Here is a 7735-nt window from a genome sequence, read left to right on the forward strand (position 1 = left end):
AGGAGATCTACCCTTCCTGTCTTTCCCAACTTCTACAGCTAACTTGGCCACTTCTTAATGTTCATCTTCCTCTATGACATCTACAAATCTTGGTGTGCCCCACAGCTCAGCCCTCAGGCCTCTGGCTACATTCTCTCCAAAAATAATCTTATCTCGAGTCCCTTCCTTTAAAAATGCCCTGTGCTGATGACTCCCACAGCTAGATCTCCAACTCAGATCCCTGTCTTGAGCCCCAGTCCCACACAACTGCCTCCTTGAAATCCCCATAGGGGCCGGGCATGGTGGCTCATGCCTGTAATCTCAGCCCTTTGGCAGGTAGATGCAGGCAGATAGCTTGAGTCTAAGAGTTCCAGACCAGCCTGGGCAACATGGCAAAACCCCATCACTACAAAAAACACAAAAGTTATCCAGTCTTAGTGGTGTGAGCCTGTAGTCCCAGCTACTCGGGATGCTGAGGTGGGAGGATCACTTGATCTAGAAAGGTCGAGGCTGCAGTAAGCTGTGATTGCGCCTGCACTCTAGCCTGGGTGACAAAGTGAGACAGAGAAAAGAAAGGAAAGGAAAAGAAAGAAAACGGAAGGGAGGGGAAGGGAGGGAAGGAAAGGAAGAGAAGAAAAGAAAGAAGAGTGAGAGAGAGAAATCTTGACGGGATGCCCTCAAGCATCTCAACCATAACATGCACAAAAGAGAATTCTCAATTCCTTGCTACCTACCCCAAAATTCCTCCTCCTAACATGCTGGACTCCAAGTACCATGGCTCCCCAGGGATCGGGATGACTGGGGCTATCACCGCAGCACCGCTCCTTACGAATTGCATCTGTTACTGGCAGCAAATCCGCGTGGGTCTGCAGCAACCTGAATTCTTGCCTCCTCAGCAAACAGAATTTGACGGAGGGGGATAAGGTAGAGGGAGAGACTGAGGCAAGTTTTAGAGCAGGAGTGACAGTTTATTAAAAAGCTTTAGAGCAGGACTGAAAGAAATAAAGCACATTTGGACCTGGAAATTAACGTACTATCCTCGTCACTTCTGGGTCGGGCCCTCTGGGAAGATGGCAGCAGTGCAGGGAGCCGAGGTGAAAGTGGATGGTAGCGAGCCAAAACTGAGCAACAAAGTCTCTGTTGCCCCGGCTGGAGTGCAGTGGTGGTGGTAATCATTAGTTCCAGGATGTTCTGCCATGTTGACACAAGCTGCTGTAAGGCTTGTTAGGGTGTCCCTGCGCAAAACCTCCTGGGTAGAGTTGGGTCACAGGGAACTGTGACTGGGTCAACTTGCTCCTTTCACAACGCCTCACAAGGACAAGCCATTTTCTGATCAAAGAAGTGAGCTGAAGACACGCCTGAAAGCCAATAAGAAAGTAGCAGAGAAGGAAGCCAAGCGGAAAGAGCTCAGTGAGAAACAGTTAAGCCAAGCCACCACTGCTGCCACCAAGCACACCACTGACAATGGTGTGGGTCCTGAGGAAGAGAGCCTGGACCTAAATCAATACTACAAAATTCACCGTCAAGCAATTCATCAACTGAAGGTCAATGGGGAAGATCCATCCCCACACAAGTTCCATGTAGACATCTCACTGATTTCATCCCAGAATATAGTCACCTACAGCCTGGGGATCACCTGACTGACATCACCTTAAAGGTGGCAGGTAGGCTCCATACCAAAAGAGCTTCTGGAGGAAAGCTCATCTTCTATGAGAGGGGGTGAAATTGCAAGTCATGGCCAACTCCAGAAATTATAAATCAGAAGAAGAGTTTATTCATATTAATAACAAACTGTGTCGGGGAGACATAACTGGAGTTCAGGGAGTCCTGGGAAAATCAAGAAAGGTGAGCTGGGCATCATTCCGTATGAGATCACACTGCTATCTCCCTGTTTGCAGATGTTACCACATCTTCACTTTGGCCTCAAAGATAAGGAAACAAGGTATCACCAGAGATATGTGGACTTGATCCTGAATATTTTGTGAGGCAGAAATTTATCATCCACTCTAAGAGCATCACATATATAAGAAGTTTCTTGAATGAGCTGGGATTCCTAGAGATTTAAACTCCCATGATGAACATCATCCCAGAGGGAGTTGTGGCGAAGCCTTTCATCACTTATCACAACAAACTGGATGTGAATTTATATATGAGAATTGCTCCAGAACTCTACCATGCTTGTGGTTGGTGGCATCGACCAGGTTTATGAAATTGGACGCCAGTTCCGGAATGAGGGGACGGATGGATTTGACACACAATCCTGAGTTCACCACCTGTGAGTTCTACATGGCCTATGCAGACTATCACGATCTCATGGAAGTCATGAAGAAGATGGTTTCAGGGATGGTGAAGCATATTACAGGCAGTTACAAGGTCACCTACCCCCAGGTGGCCCAGAGGGCCAAGTCTATGATATTGACTTCACCCCATCCTTCCGGAGAATCAACATGTTCATAGATGAAAACTTCTGTACTGCCCTGGAATATGGGCTGCCCCCCACAGCTGGCTGGGACATGGGCATTGACCAAGTCGCCATGTTTCTCACGGGCTCCAACAACATCAAGGAAGTACTTCTGTTTCCTGCCATGACACCCAAAGACAAGAAGGAGAATGTAGCAACCACTGATATGCTGGAAAGCACAACAGTTGGCACTTCTGTCTAGAAAATAATAATTGCAAGTTGTATAACTCAGGCGTCTTTGCATTTCTGCAAAAGATCAAGGTCTGCAAGGGAATTCTTGTGTGTCGCTTTCCATTTGACTACCGCGGTTCGGTTCAGTCATCAGAAGAGAGACAAGGAATTAAACATTTCTTTCTAATCCTTGTTACCAAATAAACCATTTGTCTCTTCTCAAAAAGAAAGAAAGAAAGAAAGAAAGAAAGAAAGAAAGAAAGAAAGAAAGAAAGAAAGAAAGAAAGAAAGAAAGAAAGAAAGAAAGAAAGAAAGAAGGAAAGAAAGAAAGAAAGAAGAAAGAACGGACATTTGGAAGAGGCCCAGCGGGCAACTTCAGAGTGCACTGTTTGACCTTTGACTTGGGGTTTTCTACATTGGCATGCTTCCGGGTAGTTGTGTCCCTTCTCCCCTGATTCTTCCAGTGGAGTGGGCTGTCCCCATGTGCAGTGACCCGCCAGCACTTAAGAGGAGCTGCATGCGCAGTGTGTTTACTGGAGTTGTGAGCATGCTCACTTGAGGCGTTCTTCCTGTCCTGGTCGAGTGTTCCTAGACAGTCATACAAACAGTTACACTCCACCATTTTACCCCTTAGTGTGCATGCTTGAGCCCACTCCCCCAACTCCTGAGTTTTGTTTGTTTGTTTTTTTTGTTTTTGTTTTTGTTTTTGAGATGGAGTCTCACCCTGTCACCCAGGCTGGAGTGCAATGACACCATCTTGGCTCACTGCAACCTCCACCTTTCAGGTTCAAACAATTCTCCTGCCTCAGCCTCCCCAGTAGCTGGGATTATAGGCGCCTGCCACCACACCCAGCTAATTTTTGTATTTTTAGTAGAGACAGGGTTTCACCATGTTGGCCAGGCTGGTCTCAAACTCCTGACCTCAGGTGATCTGCCCACCTCAGCCTCTCAGCCTCTCAGAGTACTGGGATTACAGGCACAAGCCACTGTGCCTGGCCAGGATCCCTTTCTTAGAAGACAGGAAACTGAGATCCAAGTCTACCCAGCTAGCAAGAACCAAGATTCTCCTGGGTCTGTGTGGCTCCATTGGTGTGCTTTCCCCTACTTTTTGCTGCCCCATCTGGAAAGACCTGATCACGGGGTGATGCTGGTACTGGGTTTTATTTATTTTACTTATTTGTGAGAGAGGGTCCTGCTGTGTCACCCAGGCTGGAGTGTAGTGGCACAATCACGGCTCACTGCAGCCTTGACCTCCTGGGCTCAAGGGATCCTCCCATCTCAGCCTCCAGAATAGCTGGGACTACAGGCATGTACCACCATGCTCAGCTAATTTTTGCATAATTTGCAGAGATGGGGTTGTGCCATGTTGCCCAGGCTGGCCTCAAACTCCTGAGCTCAAGCAGTCCACCTGCCTTGGGTCTCAAAGTGTTGGGATTACAGATGTGAGCCACTGTGCCCAGCTTGGTGCTGGGCTTCAGGGGTGAACTGAAGACCACCAGTTATAGAGTATGAGATCTTGACTTTTTCTAGAAATGTTAGAATGGTTGTATCTTAGATTTCATTTATGCCCCTCTAAATTATTCAGGTGATTTCTTCCATGTGGCTATTCTTTCAACAATGGTCTGCATTTGGGTGTAGCAGAAGTCCATGAGCAGTGGCTTTAAAGAATTAGGGGTTCTATTTTTTTACTTTAATGAAATGTCCCAAGGTAGGAAGTCAAGGCTGGCTGGCTTGGGAGCCGTGATGCTCCAGCCCTTTTCTCTCAGCTATTTGGTATGTGCTCTTGTCAGCAAGTAGTCACAGGATGACTGTTCCATATAGGCATCCTGTCCGTGATCCCGGCAAGGAGAAAGGGAAGGATCAAGACTGGTCCGAGGGGCACCTACCCACTTTTAAGCAGCTTCCCAGAAGCCCACCTGACTGGATTCTACTTCTGCTTCCATTGCACACCTGGTTACTCCCAATGTCAAGGGAAGCAGGAAATAAATGTAGTATTTTTAGCTGCCCACATTGGTTTCTCCAAAGAATCAGAGTTCTTTGGGTAGGAAAGAGGTGAAAAATGGGTAGTGGTCTGGCAACCAGCAGTGTCTGCCAGGTCTGGGGCCTCCCTCACTCAGGGTGGAAGCCCGGGCAGAGCAGAGGCTGTGGGCTGGAGGGCCTCCCTGCAGGGCTTGCCTAAGTGTGTGTTAGTGCTCCCTTGGCAGGACACAGAGAGGCTCATCAGACCTCCCCACCAGTGCCACCAGCACAAGGACCATGATCGAAACCATCGGAAACTGCCTGATCAGCAGCATCCACAGCTGCAGCTGCATGGTTACCTTGAAGCAAGAGCTGGAGCTGGAGCATGCCTCCGAGTTGGAGAGGCTGCAAAGGGTGGCCCGGGACCTCACAGCCCCCCACCAGCTCTGCCACCAGATGCTGAGGCTCCTGCAGCAGCACCGGAATGCGGTACAGTTTCTGCAAGAAAGGACAAAAAGCTCAGGATGGAGATGAAGAGGCTCATGCATGACAGCATGGTCCCCCAGGTCCCTGAAAAGGACAACGTGTCTATCGGGCACTATTTTCAAGAGCTCATTAAAGGAATAGATACTGCTGGCTTAGTCCTGCCTGAGTTAGCCCAGGCGCTGGCCACAGCGGCCAGGCTGCCCGAGGCCTGCAGGACGGGCGGGGCCATGCAGAGCGAACTGTTGGAACAAACGCTCCAGGAGATTTTATGCAAGTCAGAGTTGGGCTTGCTGCCAAAACCGAACAAAGAGGCAAAGCTTCCTGGGGACCCATGTTATTCCTCCTCCACTTCCTCCACTGGTGTGTTCTCCACACAAGGAAGTGGGTTTAGGTCTCGGGAATCACCAGCAGTAAAGTCATATTTTGGCCTCAAAATGTCAAAAACTTTCATCATTTTGTCTGTAATTTGAAAGTTGCTAGACTTCACTTCTTAAAAAGAAAAAAAAAAAACTTTCCACATTGTGATCTCTCTCTTGATTTGGGTCATTCTGCTGCTAATTAATCATCCAGAGTTTTTTTTTTTTGTTTTTTTCATTTTTAATGGAAACCTGCTTTAAAAGCTTGTTGCTGAAAGCTAACATAGGAGGACTTTAACTAGTGGGAGATGCTGGGCTTGGCTGGGCTGGAGGTGGTGCAGGAGGTGAGTTATTGGCACAACTGAACAGAACAGCATTGTGCTCTGATGACTTACTATGCAATTTCAGCTCAATTGAGCTTCAAATACTAGACATTATAATGGCAATGACTCCACAGAAGTGAAGCCTTTGGTTAGCTCTCGTCCATGGATTTTGTCCTTTTTCCATCACAACAGTCCTAGCTGCAGTGTATTAAATGCTTACCATAGACTACTATGCACCCTTCATATTAACGAGTTAATTTAATTCTCAAAATAACTAAAAGAGCTGAGAATTATTATCTCCACCTTATAGGTGGACACTCAGGGTTAAAAAATGTAAATAACTGGTTTAGGATCACACATTTACTTAAACAGTGAGCCGTAAAACAAATCCAAGTCCATCTGGGTGAGGCCTAGTTTCCTGTGGGATATTCCCAAGTCTCTGAAAGCAGTACTGATTTGGAAATATCACCTTAAAGAACACTGCTGGCCTGGGGCGGCTCACACCTGTATAATCTCAGCACTTTGGGAGGCCAGCGCAGGAGGATCACTTGAGGTCAGGAGTTTGAGACCAGTCTGGGCAACATAGGGAGGCCTTGTCTCCACAAAAAAAAAAAAAAAAAAAAAAAAAAATTCTTTTTTTAAATGGTCAAACGTGGTGTCCCCCACCTGTAGTTCCAGCTACTTGGGATGTTGAGGTGAGAGGGTCGCTTTAGCCTAGGAGTTCGAAGCTGTACTGAGCTATGATCGTGCCACTGCACTCCAGCCTGAGTGACAGAGTGACATCCTATCTTTTAAAAAAACCACTATTGCAATTCTCCAGGAGTTCACTCACTCTTCTTTCCAGTCCACTAGTTTTTATTAAACATTTATCTTAAAATTCAGTGTTGATGAAATACTTTGTGCATACCTATTTATGCACAAGCACCGAGTTGAATGCTTTATGTACGTTACATTATGAGAACTCCATTCCACCTGCGGAGGCAAGCATTAGAGTGCCCCGTGCCCACCGAACAGACAGATAAACTGAGGTGAAAGAAGATCAGCAGTTTGTCCAAAATCACAAATTGCATGGTAGAAATGCGGATTGCAGATGTCACTCTCAAGCCAGTCCTCCTCCTAACCACTTCATTAGTAGCATCTCTGGTTGCAAGTGACAGAAATTCCATCCAGCTCCAGGGAGAAAAGAGGGAAATGTACAACTTCTGATGCTCAATGGGGAAGCGGGGGAGTGGCCTTGAGGATGCCTAGATGTGGGGACTCAGCTGCTATCATGACCTCTTTCTCTGCTTTTTGTCTCTTTTCCTTTCTGAGACAGAGTCTTGCTCTGTCGCCCAGGCTGGAGTGCAGTGGCGTGATCTCAACTCACTGCAACCTCCGCCACCCGGGTTCAAGTGATTTATTCTCCTGCCTCAGCCTGCCGAGTAGCTGGGACTACAGGTGTGTGTCACCACACTCAGCTAATTTTTGTATTTTTAGTAGAGACTGGAATTTCACCATATTGGCCAGGCTGGTCTCGAACTCCTGACTTTGTGATCTGCCCGCCTCGGCCTCCAAAGTGCTGGAATTACAGGAGTGAGCCACCACGCCTGGCCTTGTCTCTGTTTCTTGACTCTTGCTTTGCTTTTTCTGCTGTGGGCTGACTTCTTCTCACATGTCATTACAGCTTGGGCTCTGAGGCTAAGAGGACTTCCTTCTCCTAGTTCATGTTTACTACATTTCCAGGAAGGGACACTGGCCTTACTGAGGTACTGTCCCCTTATAGGACTTACCAGTGTGTGTTACCCACTCACCTCCGTGGTTAAGGTACTGTGATTAACAGCCGAGACCAAAACCCCACTAACTAAAGTGGGGCAGGAGCTGTATTTCAAAAGAAGAGGCCGTGCTTCCAGGCCAGAGGACACAAATTTAGATGACTTCAGAGGCCAGGCTCGTAGTAAGAATGAAGCAGGCTCAATGAGGACTGTGACAAATAGCAGAGCCCATGCTGCACATAAAGAAAA

General features: G+C 47.3%; 1 pseudogene; it reads left to right on the forward strand.

The window, feature by feature from the left end:
• Positions 1–1175: 1175 nt before the first annotated feature.
• LOC104671617 lies at positions 1176–2642 on the forward strand (annotated as a pseudogene).
• The last annotated feature ends 5093 nt before the right edge of the window (positions 2643–7735 follow it).

Source organism: Rhinopithecus roxellana, chromosome 16, assembly GCF_007565055.1.
Source record: "Rhinopithecus roxellana isolate Shanxi Qingling chromosome 16, ASM756505v1, whole genome shotgun sequence".
NCBI lineage: Eukaryota > Metazoa > Chordata > Mammalia > Primates > Cercopithecidae > Rhinopithecus > Rhinopithecus roxellana.